The following is a 16,188-nucleotide window of genomic DNA, read 5'->3' on the forward strand; positions in this document are numbered from 1 at the left end:
ATTAGTAGATATTTTAAATAATCACTAAAATTATACAAATAACATGTTCATTGGTGAAAAGTTTATAAAATACAGCTAAACAAAAATAAAATTAGATTCACTTATAACACTTTGGTTTATACCCTTCTAGAATTTTACATGTATATAAATACGTATTTTTAACAAAAAAGGGGGGAGGGTCACACTATTCATATTATTTTGTAATCTGCTTTATTTCAATTAATACTATGTTGTAATTTCTATGTCAGTAAATATACATCTACAAGTATATTTATTTTAATGGCTGTGTATAATTCCACCAAATGGAAGAATCTTAATTCATAAAGTTGTGTTCAACTTTTCACAGTTGGCGTGTTCATTACAATAAAATATGAACCTGGCCTACGATTTGTCCTTTTTCTCAAATCGGGACTCAGATGGAGCCTGCGCCTTCAGAGATTTACTGATACCTGGTTCCCAGGACGACTTTAGAGTCAGCCATTTAAACCTTTAAAAGGATTAAAAACTAATGGCTCCTCTTACAACTTTTTATTTTCCTCACTCAGACCTGAACATTTTGGGGGAAACAGCAGGCTTTTCTGAAAATCCTAAAGGTGTAATCACAAATTATTTCTAGTTTTCTCTCACACTTCTAGAGGAAGAGAATCACAAACCAAAATGATAAATGTTTCAATGCCCCTGTTCCTTGCCACTGATTTCTGGCTATGTTGGAGGCCCTAAAGGATGAACTTTCTTTTTTTTCTTCTTCAGAGAAAAAAACGTCAAATAGCAATTCATCGGGATTTGTTTTAACATAATAAAACCCTTTGAAGAGACCCACCCCATCTGCTCGGTTATTAACCTAAAACATCTCCAAAGAGGTAAACGAGGGGGACCATAAAAGAGAAATTGGCTAATATAAAAATCAAACCACATTATGATACGTATTTTCACCCCCTTCAGGCCATGTAAAGATGAAATCATCACCTCAAGAAAATATTGGGGAAAAAATCTTTTTACCACAAGTTTTGACAGTTTTCCGGCTAAAGATTCACAGGAAAATGGGATTTGGTCGTTTTGCCCCACTATCCTCAAATTTCTGTTTAAAAAAATTTTTTTTTCCTCAAGGTTTTCCCGCCGGGAAAAGAGATGGTCCGACTCCGGTCCGCGCTGAAGCTCCTTTCCCCCCTCGCAGGCGCCCCCGTGGCCTCAAGAACATTTTAGAACCCTCCCAGGGGCCCCAGCGGGAAGGACGCCCCGCCCCCTCATGAATAGCAAGTAACATCGACTCCCGTAGGGCCCCCTCCTTCCTCATGAATAATTTAGAACTCTCCCAGGAGCCCCAGCGAGGAATCCCCGCCCCATCATGAATAGCAAACAACCCCGACTCTCCTAGTGCTCCCCCACCTCCTTCCTCATGAATAATTTAGATACTCCCGGCGGTGCCCCCGGGAAGGAGACCCCACCCCCTTATGAATATCAAACAACCTCCGTTCCCGTAGTGCCCCCCCCCTTCCTTATGAATAATTAAAGAGGTGCGGTTCTTTTTGACCCCTGAACCTGAGGCCAAAACCACCCTTTGCTCCAATCTGAAAACAGGAAGGGGCTAGAGCCGTTAGAGTCTGGGGGAGGGGAGGGTGAAACCAAGTACCTAAACCAGGAGTGCCACACGTCTGCTCCAAACCATTTCCTTTCCCTTCACCTAGTTTTGAGCAAATTTATGATTCCCCCGACTCCCACCCCATTCAGGTAAGTTACTCGAACTTTCATCAGAACTTCTGTGGGAAAAAAATCTCCAGGCATTCCTTTTGAAAAGCTATCTTGGTGCCTAGAATCAAAGGAAGATGAGTGTCGTCAGCTTCTCAAGATGGCGTCCAAGGCAAATCTTTCCAGCTTGGCCCTCCTCCCTTGAAGATTAAGTTTTCGTTCATTTATCCATTCATTCAGTAACTATTTATTGGAGTCCACTCTGCGCCGGGCCATGGAGTAGGCCCTAAGGGTACAACAGAGAACAAGACACTTAAGTTTCCTGCCTTAATGGAGCTTATTAATTAGTCTAATGAGGATGATGGAAGAACAACTAAAATAAAATAACTATAGATTGTGAGCACTGTTATGGAGGAAATAAGGAAACAGAGAACAACAGGGTGTGGCGGGGAGGGGGGCCTACTTTAGGTGGACTGGTCAGGAAGGTTCCTTTGAGGAAGTGACATCTAATCTGAAAACTAATGAAGGAGAAGGAGCCAGCCAGTAAAAGGAGCGAGGGGAAGGGAACAGCAAGAGCAAAGGCCCTGAGGGTGGGAAAGATTTTGGAATTTGCCAAGACTGGCTGGCTGAGTTTGTGAGCAAACAGTAGGGAACAGGGAGAAGCAGGCACAGACTGGGATATGCAGGGCCTCATGGGCCAGTAAAAAAACAAACAAACCCTTTGCCATTGAGTCGATTCCAACTCACAGCAACCCTATAGGACATATTAGAACTGCCCCATAGAGTTCCCAAGGAGCAGCTGGTGGATTTGACCTACTAACCTTTTGGTTAACAGCCATAGCCTGCCATAGTTCTTAACCACTGTGCCACCAGGGCTCCAATGGGCCTGTAGAGAGGGCCATTTTAGAAACCTCATGGACCTTCTATGGAGCCCTGCTCCTTGGAACAGGTGTAGGCTCCATACACTCCTACTTTGGGGGCTCACTCCATATTATATCCAACAAATGGATATACGCTCACATCCTGCATTCAAATAAAATATATAAATAACTACATAAAAGCTGACTTGAAATTTCAGTTTGCAGTTTTGGGGAGCCAATTCTTTTTTCCCCCAGTCTCAAATATTTTTAGAGGCAAGGTCCCTAGTCAGTGGGCCAGGAGTGCCTAATGAACACAAGGATCCTGAATAGTGAGAAGTTTAGATTTTATTCGTAGCACCATGGGAGGTTATTGAATTTTAAGCAGGGGAGTGATATGATCTGATTTACATCATTAAAAGAGTGTCTGGCTTTCATGCAGAGAATGAATGAGGTGGGTAGGTAGGATCTGTTAGGATGTTACTACAGAACCCGGGTGGTGACTTGGGACGGATGAGTTTGAGATATAGTTTGAGGATAGAAGTTAACTGAATTTGCTGATGGATTGGATGTGGAGAAAGGAAGGAGATATGGATGATTTCAGGTTTCTAACTTTAATAAGCATTTTTTGTTTTGTTTTACTGAGATATTCAAGTGTGTGTATATACATATATGTTTTTCCTTTGGGAAATCAAGAGTTTCATTACTTAAGTTTGAGATGCTCATGAGACATCCAAGTGGAGATGTCAGGGAGGCAGTTGTATTTATGAATCTGGAGCTTGGAGGAAAAACTCTTGGCTGGAGATACAAATTGGGGAGTTTTCAGCATTAGAGGACTATTGACATTCAGAGATCAGGAAAAGGAGGACGAGTTCTCAAAGGAGGTTGAAAAAGGAGCATCTAGTGAAGTAAATGGAGAAAACAAGGAGAGGACAGAGTTAACGAAGCCCGAAACAGGGTGCTTTAAAAATGGAGAGTGGTCGACTGTGCTGGGTGCTGCTGAGTTCAGCAAGATGTCCACTGGATTCGGCAATCCCATTTAGGTAGAAGTTCTGTAGGGCCATCTTGCTATTTCCTATCTCATGAACCTGCAGTGACTTTGCTTTGCCAATAACATCAAACTCTGCCTTTGCTGTTTCTTTAGTGTTCTCTATAGTCTATTTCTCCCGCTGTTTATTCATTCATTCATTTGTTATTTGATCCATGCCTATTTTCTGCCAGACCGTGTTAACTGTTGGGTAACTACAGTAAAAATACATACAAGCCCTCCACCTCCTCCAAAAAAATCAACCTAATCTTTCTACTCACAGGTAACTACTGTTAACATTTTAGAACGTTTCTTTTCAGATAAGATCTTTCCTGGTCAATAAATACAGATTTATGTCATTATTTTTACTGGTTACACAGTATTCCACTATAAGGACGTATCGTACAAATTTGTTTGATCAGTCCTCCATCATTAGATTTTTCCAGTTTTTTGCTATCATAAATAGTCCTTCAGTGAACACTTCGTATATGCATCACAGGATAAACTTTTGTTAATGTTTGGTTTTAAGGATATATCACTTAGAATTAGGTTAGGCTGCAAGTGATAGAAAATCCCAAATTACAGTGGCTTAAACAAGATGGAAGTTTATTTTTCTCATGTAAATAAAGTCCACAGGTAGGCAATCAAGGACAGCTCCACAATCATCCAGAACCCTGGCTCCTTCTATCTTGTTGCTCCTCATCTTCACTCTGGTCCATCTTCACTTATGGTCCAAGGTGGCTGCTTGAGCTCAAGCTATCATATTCACATTTTAGCCAGCAGGAAGAAGGAAAGGGGAAAAAGAGACTCCCCCCACCACACACTTCAAGGATACTTTTCTTGACATAAAGTTGGCCAGAATCTAGTTAGTCATGTGGTCACTCCTAACGGGGGAATGCAGTCTTTATTTCTGAGGTCATGTGCCCAGCTAAAAATAGGGTATTCTATTCTTGTATAAGAAGGGAAGAGCAGGTATTTGGATACAACAGCAGCCTCTGTACAAAAGCTAAGCACATTTTCCATTTTTGGTACACTTTGCCTCTGGTTTCCCCATCTTTTAATCAGCGGTTTTCTGATGTCTAAATTAATCTAACAGCAACCTAAATCAATTTCCTGTTTGGTTCTTGATAGAATGAAACATAATTTGCTCCTGTTTTTATATAATTGAAAATAATTACATCCACCTTCTTATTTTTCTTCTTTAGACAAAGTCATTTCCTTCCTAGTTTGGCTTTCTTAGGTCCTGGGTTGCGATGAGTCAGAATCGACCTGACAGCAGTGGGTTTGGTTTTTTGGTTTACTCTGCCTTTCTGAGATATTTCCCATCTTCTATCGATGTTGTTTTATTTTCGTCTCCAAGTTTGTTACCTTTTCTTCCTACTAAGTCATAATTGTTAGTGGGTTCATCCTATATTCTTGCAAATTTATTTCGTTAAATACTGAGAGTAAAGCCCAACGATTGATGCTTTAAAAAAAAAATTCCTTCTTTGTTATCCTTGATTTTATTGAAAAGATGGTTATTTTCTTTTTACTTTTTATTTTTAAAGACTAGTCAGCTGAAGCTGAATCACAAAAATTTGCTAGCAAAAGTAATAAGGCACGTTAAAGAGACTTGCATAGGGCAGTTGGAAAAAAAGAACTAAAATTATATACAATATGCATACATAACATATGTGCCTTTAGTGTGTGTGTGTATGTATAAACTAAGGGCATGTGAGACTAGGGACTGTTGCATAGAGTCTTCAGGGTGTACCATGGTGCTGAGATTTCATGCAATGACAGGCTTTGGTAGGAGTATCATGGTTCGTAGGATTGGAAAGAAATTCTTCATTTGTCAAGGACACCAAGGCCCAAAGAAATTAAGCATCCTTCCCAAGGTTTTCAACCCCAGCATCCTGACATGAAGGAGCCCTTGCGGTACAGTGTTTAAGTGCTTGGCTGCTAACTGAAAGGTCAGCAGTTCAAACTCATCAGCTGCTCTGCGGAAGAAAGATGTAGTAGTCTGATTCCGAAAAGATTTACAGCCTTGGAAACCCTATGGGACAGTTCTGCCCTGTCCTATAAGGTCACTATGAGTTGGAATTGACTCGACAGGAGTGGGATGGTGACATGAAGCCAGTTTGAGTAATTTCATTTGGATCATATCAAATTTTGCCTGGACCAGTGTGCCACCAGGGTTTCCAAGAGACAGAAAGGGCCACATAAACCAGAGACTACATCGGCCTGAGACCAGAAGAACTAGATGGTGCCCGGCTACCACCAATGACTACCCTGACAAGGAACACACCAGAGAGTCCCTGATGGAGCAGGAGAAAAGTGAGGTGCAGAATTCAAAGTCTAGTAAAAAGACCAGACTTAATGGTCTGACTGAGACTGGAGGAACCCTGGAAGACATGGCCCCCAGACTCTCTGTCAGCCTAGAACTAAAACCATCCCGAAGCCAACTCTTCAGACAAAGATTAGACTGGACTATAAGACATGAAATGATACTCGTGAAGCGTATGCTTCTTAGTTCAAGTAGATACTAAATGGGCAGCTCCTGTCCGGAAGCGAGATGAAAAGGCAGAAAGGGACAGGAGCTGGTTGAATGGACACAGGAGATCCGGGGTGGAAAGAAGGAGTGTGCTGTCATGTTACAGGGAGAGCAACTAGCGTCACCTAAGAATGTGTGTATAAATTTTTATATGAGAAGCTAACTTGAGCTGTAAACTTCCACTTAAAGCACAATAAAAAAAAGACAGACTGGACGGAAAAAAATTTTATTTTGCCTGGAAAATAGTATGTTAAAAAGTCAACTAAAAATAATATGTACAATATTTTACTATATTAAAAAGAAAAACATATAGATTAAAAAAGAACCTGTTGCTGTCGAGTCAATTCTGACTCATCGTGACCCTGTAGGACAGAGTGGCACTGCCCCATGGAGTCTCCAAGGAGCAGCTGGTGGATTTGAACACTTAACCACTGCACCGCAGGACTGACACTGCTAATGTGTCAGCAGTGGTTATATTTGCACAGGTAGATTAAGGGAGATTTAAGTTCTTTTTTCTTTTGTACACTTCTGGGTTTTCCAAACTCTGTTTGAGCCTATATTATTTGTATAATTAGAAATGATATTAAAAATATGCACTGTTGTATATTACTGTACCACAAATGGAAGGGAAGGAGAAGGATTGAAAGTAGTTATGGATTTTTTAAAATGAGTTTCGTCATAAACTGAAAGATGGCAATAAATGAATGTATTCAAATATCTAAGCCAGTTGATAGCTCTGTCTGGGAATCACGAGGCAGAAGCAATAAATTGTACAGGAATACAAGGGCATCAAACTCTTCCTGACAGCTTTTAAAAGAAGCCCTCCCCCAAGATTAGTTTTCAGGAGAGTATAGGATTCTGATTTTCTTTATTACTGCTTAGATTGCATCACACTCCAGGCAACTATACAACAAAACTCTGAGATAATGTGAATTCAGATATGAAGGGACTGGCTACTGGCTTCTATCCTCCAAAGCTGGCTCAACCCCAGCTGCCAATAAATTCAGTCTCATATTTTATATTTTATGATTGAATCATTTGGACTGCATTTTTAGTGTTATCATGAGAATTCTGGAAAGGGATTTTTAGTTATTTTAAAAATTAAGACCAATACTTAGCCTTTAATTTAGGAAACAGTTCCCAATGGAAAAAAAATTAGACTTTACAGATATGAAGCAGTCAGACTTTTAAAAAATAAGTAGGGTGTGTGTGTCTGTGTTTAAAAGTGAACAAGCATTGTAGGCCTTGTCTTCTTACAGCACAGAAATGAAATGTTTCAGAAATCTTAAAAAATCATTTAAGTAGAATATTTTTTATGCTGTAGTGAATATTTTTAATCATACCTCATAAATGCAGCACTAAAAACAATTATTAAAGCAAATTCCATGTGAGTAGATTTGGCAGGACAGTTACTGCAAAACATTAGACAAGTATAAAAAAATGCTCTACTGTGGGAAAAACTGCTAAAAATTTTAGTTTCCAGATGGTCAGAGATTTACTAAAGTTGAAGCTTGACTCATTTGGAATGTTTTACAAATTAAAAACTCTGAAACTTGGAAAACCCAGAAAGCTGTCATTCTCAATGAGTGAAATTTTTAAGTAAAAGGGGACTGCCTGGTTCCTGAGCAGAGTTCATTTCAAGCAGAAATGAGTGCTGTAATTTTCCAGCAGGTAGCAGCAGAGAGCTGTATTAGAGTTCATACGCGTTCTCAAATGAGGCATGGACATTCTAAAGGCAGAGAAATGGAAAACACTTTAGCTGTCACAAAACATCCTCAGTTTACGGATGAGAAAACTGATCTCCAAGGAGGTTACCTAGCTTTCCTAAGGCAAAACTCTTCATTAAAGTAAATTCCTTGAGACATGTTGGGACTATGCAAATTTCATACACTCAGTGCAAGCAAATTAAATTAGATATGAAAAATATTGTATTTCACATGAAATATTGAGCTATGATAGAAAAGCCTTTGGAGTATTTTCAGAACTTTTTCCTTTTTTAAAAAAAACTCTTAAAAAAAAGGCCGTCTGAAAGCTTTCTGATGGGAGTGCACTGGCTGGGCAAAAGTACAGAATTGGGAAGCAAATCTGGATTTGATTCCTCATCCATCTTATGCCTCTGTCTTACCTGGAATAAATTATTCAAGCTTTGCATTCATTGTGAAGTGAAGTAGTAATATGTTCCTTACCGGGTAGTTGTGAGTTTTAAATGAGATCATATCTGTGATGCACTTGGCGCAAACATAATCTGACAGTAAATGTAGATCCTTTCTCCGCTCACTCTGGGGAGAAGCTGGGTACTTCCATTTTTAATGGGGCTGCCAGATGATATACAGGACTCTCAGCCAAATTTTAACTTCAGATAAACAGAGAACAATTTTTTAGCATAAATATGTCTCCCAAATATTGCATGGGACATTTGTTGTTGTGTGCTGTCGAGTTGATTCCAACTCACAGCAACCCTATATGTCAGAGCAGAACCGCCCCATAGGGTTTCCTAGACTGTAGTCTTTATGGACACAGTAGCTACAACAATAGACTCAAGCATAACAATGATTGTGAGGATGGCACAGGACCAGGCAGTGTTTTGTTCAGCTCTACATAGGGTTGCCGTGAGTCAGAAGCGACTTGACTGCACCTAGCAATAAGAAATTTTTATGGAAGCAGATCCCCAGGTCTTTTCTTCTGTGGAGTGGCTGGTGGGTTCAAACTGCCCAGCCAACCTTTCAGTTAGCAGCCAACTGCTTAAATGTTGTGCCACCAGGGCATGGGACATAACTGTACTAAAAAATAACTTATCATTTACCTGAAATTAAAATTTATATTTGTATTTGCTAAATCTGGCAACCCTAATTTTTAAAGGCTCTTATTTTATTATAAAATGAAGGCACACTAAAACAAATTTTGTGTTATAAAATTTGTGGTAAAATTTTAAATACTTACATTTAATAAGTTAGAATTTCAAACCAAGAAATACATTGCAACATAACTGTGCCAGTCACATGATAATTATAGGACTTATAACAAATATTAATTCATAGGACGCCACAAGAAGTGTGGTCTGGAATTGGGACATATGCTATGACAAATGTCTTCATTTAACCTGGTTTGTGCATCTTTGTGACTGTACTGTAATCTCATTTGGAGTAAGGCCAAAGGTCAAAATTTGAGACCCTTTGTGACCGTGAGAGCACAGCAAAAAGGCCCTCTGCACCCCCTATCCTTGAAATCTCCTACTGTCTTTCTAATATAATAGTAGAGATTTGGTACTTTATCCTAGAAGAATGCGTTCCTTCTTAAATATGAGAGAATATTTTTATGTGGTCATATTTTATGTGCCGTTCCTTTGTTGGTATTGGAGAAAAGGCAGAGGGAGCCAATGGGCTGACTGCAGCCAAGGACACAGTGGCCCAGTTTGTACCCTGTGAGGGACTGGGGGAGCCTCAGCAAAACTGTTGTATGCCCCCAAAGGGAACATTTCCCCCTTCTAACCATTTGTGGAAAGGAGAATTATAGTTTATTATGTACTGAAGTTTTCTGTTCATCACATCACAAGTACTTTTTCAGACATTTATGGTCATCATATGGCACCAAAAAGGTATTAGAAAAAAGTAGACTAGACAAGTTAAGTAGATGGCTTCAGTGTTTGACAACATGCCAGATTATAATGCCAAAACCTAAAAATACATATGGTTATGATTTTCTTTAAAAATTACATTTATTGAATATTGGATGGATTTTAAAAAAGAATGTTTACCAACTCTATGTAAAGAATAAAGAATCATGATGCAGTGGACCCCTAAGTAGGCCCCGCCACTCAACTTAAGAAAAAGAACATCATCATGATGTCTGGAGTCCCCTGGGGCTCTCTCCCGCATCCCTTTCCTTCCTCACCCGGCAGTTGTAACCATTATCCTGAATTTGCGTTTATAAATTCTCTCACTTTTCATTATCGTTTTACTACCTCTCTTTGAATTCCTAATATTTATGGGTATGTGTAAGTGCTTATATGCTTAAAATTTTAACATAAATGTAGCATGCATGCAAAATCATGCATGAAAAAATACATGTACAGTTTAAAGAACAGAAATAAACACCTGTGTAGCTATTACCCAGGCTGAGAAAGAGAACATTATTATGCCCCAGAAGGCCCCTGTGTGCACCTCCTCAACTGCATCCCCCTCCCTCATCCCAGAGATGACTATTATCTGGAATTTTGTATTCACCATTTTTTAGAAAATCATTTTACCTCCCATAAACAAAAATAAACAAAACAAAAAACACCAGTTGTGGTCACATCTATTCTGACTCATTGTGAACCCCATGTGTGTCAGACTAGAACTGTGCTCCATAGGGTTTTCAATGGCTGATTTTTCCCAAGTAAATCACCAGGCTTTTCTTCTGAGGTACCTCTGGATGGACTGGAACCACCAACATTTTAGTTAGCAGTGCACTAACCGCTTTCACCACCCAGGGCCTCCTTACCTCCTATAGTGTATCGCTAATCAGTTTATTGTTTAATTTTTGTCTTTTAGAAAATTTTTTATAAATCTAATTACACAGTATAAATTCTCTTGTGACTTGCTTCTTTATTCAATATTATGTTTTCGAGAACCTTCCATATTGATATAAAAAAAACAAACCCATTGCCATCAAGTTGATTCCGACTCATAGCAACCCCATAGAACAGAGTAGAACTGCCCCACAGGGTTTCCAAGGTTTGCCTGGTGGATTTGAACTGCCAGCCTTTAGATTAGCAGCCAAACTCTCAACCACTATGCCACCAGGGTTTCCCCATATAGATATAGAGATTTTTAATCATTTCTGATGTACTATTCCATTGTCTGAATGTACCAGAATTTATCTACCTGATCTACTACTGAGGGATGTCTGAGCTGTTTACATTTTTTTGTTACTGCAAACAATGCTGTTATGAATATTCTTTTTTATGTCTCCTGGTGCAAATGTGCAAGCGTTTATCTGGGATATATAGCTAAGAATGGAATTGCTGGGTCTTAGGATATGAACATCTTCAACTTTACCATGTGATGCCGAACTGCCAAAGTGGTTGTACCAGTTTACACTCCCATCGAAATACATGAGAGTTCCTGTCATTTCATACCCTTGCCTAACACTTGCTACTGTCAGTTGGGTGGGTGTAAATGGTATCTCATTATGATTTTAATTTATACTACTTTCATTACTAATTAGGTTGAACATCTTTTTAAAAATATGTTTATTAACCCTGATGGCAAAATGGTTAAGCACTCAGCTGCTAACTGAAAGGTTGGTGGGTCAAACCCACCCAGAGGCTCTGCGGGAAAAGGAACTGGTGACCTGCTCCCATAAAGATTACAGCCTAGGAAACCCTATGGGGGCTCTACTCTGTCACATGGCGTTGCTATGAGTTGGAATCGACTCGATGGCATCCAACATTAGCCATTTGGATTTCACTTTTTTCTGAAGGGCCTATTCATGTCTTTCCATGGACACGTTTTTCCATTGTGTTGTCTTTTTTATTTATTAGTAGTTCTTTCTATGTCATTGTTGTTGTTAGGTGCCGTCGATTCTGACTCATAGCGACCCTATGTACAGCAGAACGAAACAGTGCCCAGTCCTTCGCCATGCCCACAATCGTTGTTATGCTTGAGCCCGTTGTTGCAGCCACTGTGTCAGTCCATCTTGTTGAGGGTCTTCCTCCTTTTTGCTGACCCCGTATTTTATCAAGCATGATGTCCTTCTCCAGGGACTTATCCCTCCTGACAACACGACCAAAGTATGTAAGACGTAGTCTCGCCATCTTCGCTTCTTAGGAACATTTCTGTTTGTACTTCTTCCAAGATAGATTTGTTCGTTTTTTTGGCAGTCCATGATATATTCAGTATTCTTCGCCAACACCACAATTCAAAGGCCTGAATTCTTCGATCTTCTTTATTCACTGTCCAGCTTTCACATGCATATGATACAATTGAAAATACCATGGCTTGGGTCAGGCACACGTTAGTCTTCAAGATGACATTTTCACTTTTCAACACTTTAAAGAGGTCTTTTGCAGCAGATTTGCCCAATGCAATGCATCTTTTGATTTCTTGACTGCTGCTTCCATGGGTGTTGATTGTGGAGCTAAGTCAAATGAAATCCTTGACAACTTCAGTGTTTTCTCCATTTATCATGATGTTGCTTATTGATCCATTTGTGAGGATTTTTCTTTTCTTTATGGTGAGGTGTAATCCATACTGAAGGCTGTGGTCTTTGATCTTCATTAGCAAGTGCTTCAAGTCCTCTTCACTTTCAACAAGCAAGGTTGTGTCATCTGCATAACACAAGTTGTTAATGAGTCTTCCTCCAGTCCTGATGCCCCATTCTTCTACATATAGTCCAGCTTCTCAGATTATTTGCTCAGCATACAGATTAAATAGGTATGGTGACAGGATACAACCCTGATACACACCTTTCCTGACTTTAAACCGTGCAGTATCCCCTTGTTCTGTTTGAACAACTGCCGCTTGATCTATGTACAGGTTCCTCATGAGCACAATTAAGTGTTCTGGAATTCCTATTCTTTGCAGTGTTATCCATAATTTGTTATGATCCACAGAGTCAAATGTCTTTGAATAGTCAATAAACCACAGGTAAACATCTTTCTGGTTTTCTCTGCGTTCAGCCAGGATCCATCTGACATCAGCAATGATATCCCTAGTTCCACATTGTCTTCTGAATCTGGCCTGAATTTCTGGCAGTTCCCTGTCAATACACTGTTGCAGCCGCCTTTGAATGATCTTCAGCAAAATTTTACTTGTGTGTGATAGTAATAATATTGTTTGATAATTTCCGCATTCAGTTGGATCACCTTTCTTGGGAATAGGCATAAATATAGATCTCTTCTAGTCAGTTGGCCAGGTAGCTGTCTTCCAAATTTCTTGGCGTAGAACGAGTGAGCACTTCCAGTGCTGCATCCGTTTGTTGAAACATCTCAATTGATATTCCATCAACTCCTGGAGCCTTGTTTTTCACCAATGCCTTCAGTGCAGCTTGGACTTCTTCCTTTAGTACTATCGGTTCCTAATCATATGCTACCTCTTGAAATGGTTGAACTTCGACTAATTCTTTTTGGTAAAATGACTCTAGGTATTCCTTCCATCTTCTTTTAATGCTTCCTGCGTCATTTAATATTTTCCCCTATAGAATCCTTCTCTATTGCAACTCGAGGCTTGAATTTTTTCTTCAGTTCTTTCAGTTTGAGAAATGCCAAGTGTGTTCTTTCCTTTTGGTTTTCTATCTCCAGCTCTTTGCACAAATCATTACAATACTTTACTTTGTCTTCTTGAGCCACCCTTTGAAATCTTCTGTTCATTTCTTTTACTTCATCATTTCTTCCTTTTGCTTTAGCTACTCGATGTTCAAGAGCAAGTTTCAGAGTCTCTTCTGACATCTATTTTTGTCTTTTCTTTCTTTCCTGTCTTTTTAATGTCCTCTAGCTTTCTTCATGTATGATGTCCTTGATGTCATTCCACAGCTTACCTGGTCTTCGGTCATTAGTGTTCAACGCATCAAATCTGTTCTTGAGATGGTCTCTAAATTCAGGTGGGATATACTCAAGGTCGTACTTTGGTTCTCATGGACTTGTTCTAATTTTCTTCAGTTTCAACTTGAACTTGCATGTGAGCAATTGATGGTCTGTTCCGCAGTTGGCCGCTGGCCTTGTTCTGTCTGATGATATTGAGCTTTTCCATTATCTCTTTCCACAGATGTAGTCGATTTGATTCCTGTGTATTCCATCTGGCGAGGTCCACGTGTATAGTTGCCGTTTATGTTGGTGAAAAAAGGTATTTGCAATGAGGAAGTCGTTGGTCCTGAAAAATTCTATCTTTCTATATTCTAGCTTTTTTCTTTCTTTCTTTCTTTTTTTTTTTTTTTGTCTCTTTATGGTATCTTTGGAGCCCTGGTGGCACAGTGGTTAAGAGCTCAGCTGCTAACCAAAAGGTCAACAGTTCCAATCCACCAGCTGCTCCTTGGAAACCCTATGGGGCAGTTCTACTCTGTCCTGTAGGGTTGCTAGTTGCTAAGAGTTGGAATTGACTCGACAGCAACAGGTTTTTTATGGTATCTTTTGATGACCAGATATTCTTAATGTTCATGTAGTAGGGTGTCAGTCTTCTCCTTAAAGGTTATTGCAAAATATCTCAACCTTGGTGCTATTGACATTTTGGGCTGGATAATTCTTGTTGGGTGGGGGAGGATGTTTTGTGTATTGTAGGATGTTTAGCAGCATCCCTGGCCTCTACCCACTAGATGCCAGTAGCATTCCCTCTCCCCTTTCCAAGTTATAACAACCAAAAATGTCTCCAGACATTGTCAAATGTCCTGGGGGACAAAATTGTCCTCTGCTGAGAACCACTGGGTTAGTGCTTTTGGCATCTTGTGTCAGAAACCCTCCTCTACTCTTCTAAAACCCTTATTTATAGTCTTGCCTTTCTCACTTAGGTTTCTGATCCATCTGGAACTGATGGTATATGGGGACAAGTAGAAACCCGATTTTATTTTTTCGGTTTGGATACTCAGTGTCCTAGTGCTATTTATTGAAAAGCTCATCTTTTTCCTCCACTCATCTGCAAGGCTCCCTCTGTTATATATCAAGTGGCCCTATAAGCAGGTGTTTGTTTCTGCGGTCTTTATTCTTTCATTGCTCTATTTTTGTGTCCTTGCTCCAAAATCACACTGCCTTAAATTGCCATTGCATCTTAAAGAGGCTAGCTCTGGTAAGGAAGTCCTCTCTGTCCTTCTTTAAGAGTGTCTTGGCTCTTCCTGGCCCTTGGCACTTTCATTTACATTTTAGAATACATTTATCAAATTCTTGACAAAATCTGATGGGATTTTGATTGGGATTGCATTGAATATATAGATCGGTTTGGGGAGAATTGACATTTTTACAAATGTGAGTCTTGTAGTCTGGTGTACTATAGCCCTCTTTTTTTTTAATATTTTTAAAAAATTTTATTGTGTTTTAGATGAAAGTTTAGAGCTCAAGTTAATTTCTCACTCAAAAATTTATACACATTGTTTTGTGACATTGGTTGCAATCCGCACAATGTGACAGCACGCTCCCCCTTTCCACCCCAGGTTCCCTATGTCCATTCATCCAGTTCCTGTCCCTTCCTGCCTTCTTGTCTTGCTTTTGGGCAGGAGTTGCCCATTTGGTCTCATGTACTTGACTGAACTAAAGAAGCACATTCTTCACGTGTGTTATTGTTTGTTTTATAGGCCTGTCTAATTTTTGTCTGAAAAGTGGGCTTTGGGAATGGTTTCAGTTCTGGGTTAGCAGGGTGTCTGGGGGCCATAGTCTCAGGGGTTCCTCCAGTCTGTGTCAGACCAGTAAGTCTGGTCTTTTTTGAATTTTGTTCTACATTTTTCTCCTGCTCTGTCTAGGACTCTGTTGTGATCCCTGTCAGAGAGGTCAGTGGTGGTAGCCAGGCACCATCTAATTCTTCTGAGTTCAGGCTGGTGGGCTCTCTGGTTCATGTGGTCCTTTAGTCCTTTGGGCTAATGTTTTCCTTGTGTCTTTGGTTTTCTTTGTTGTCCTTTGCTCTGGATGGGATAGAGCCCTCTTTTTATTTTAGTATTCTCTAAGATCTCAATAAAGTTTTACAATTTTTTCCCGTAGAGGTCTAGCATATCTTTTGTTTGGTTTATTCTTAGGTGTTCATATTTTTGGTCCTATTATAAATGCTATCTCTTTTAAAATTGTGATTTCTAACTATTTGTAGATAGTGTATAGAAATGCTCTTGATTTCCACTTATTGATTTTGTGTCTAATAAACTTGCTTGCTAAATTTTCTTATAATTTACAAAATATATCTGTAGATTCAATCATATCATCTGTGAATAATGCTAGATTTGTTTGTTCCATTTCAATTCTTGTTCTTGCATCACTTTAATGCTAGGACCTCCAGTACAATATTGAAAATCAGCCATCTTTTTCTTGTTTCTTATATATATCACTATTATGTTCATTAAGGAATCCCGGTGGTGTAGTGGTTAAGTGCTCAGCTGCTAACCAAAAGGTTGGTGGTTCGAACCCACCAGCAGCT

The sequence above is a fragment of the Trichechus manatus genome, unplaced genomic scaffold (assembly GCF_000243295.1).
Source record: "Trichechus manatus latirostris isolate Lorelei unplaced genomic scaffold, TriManLat1.0 scaffold00054, whole genome shotgun sequence".
NCBI classification, from domain to species: Eukaryota; Metazoa; Chordata; class Mammalia; order Sirenia; family Trichechidae; genus Trichechus; species Trichechus manatus.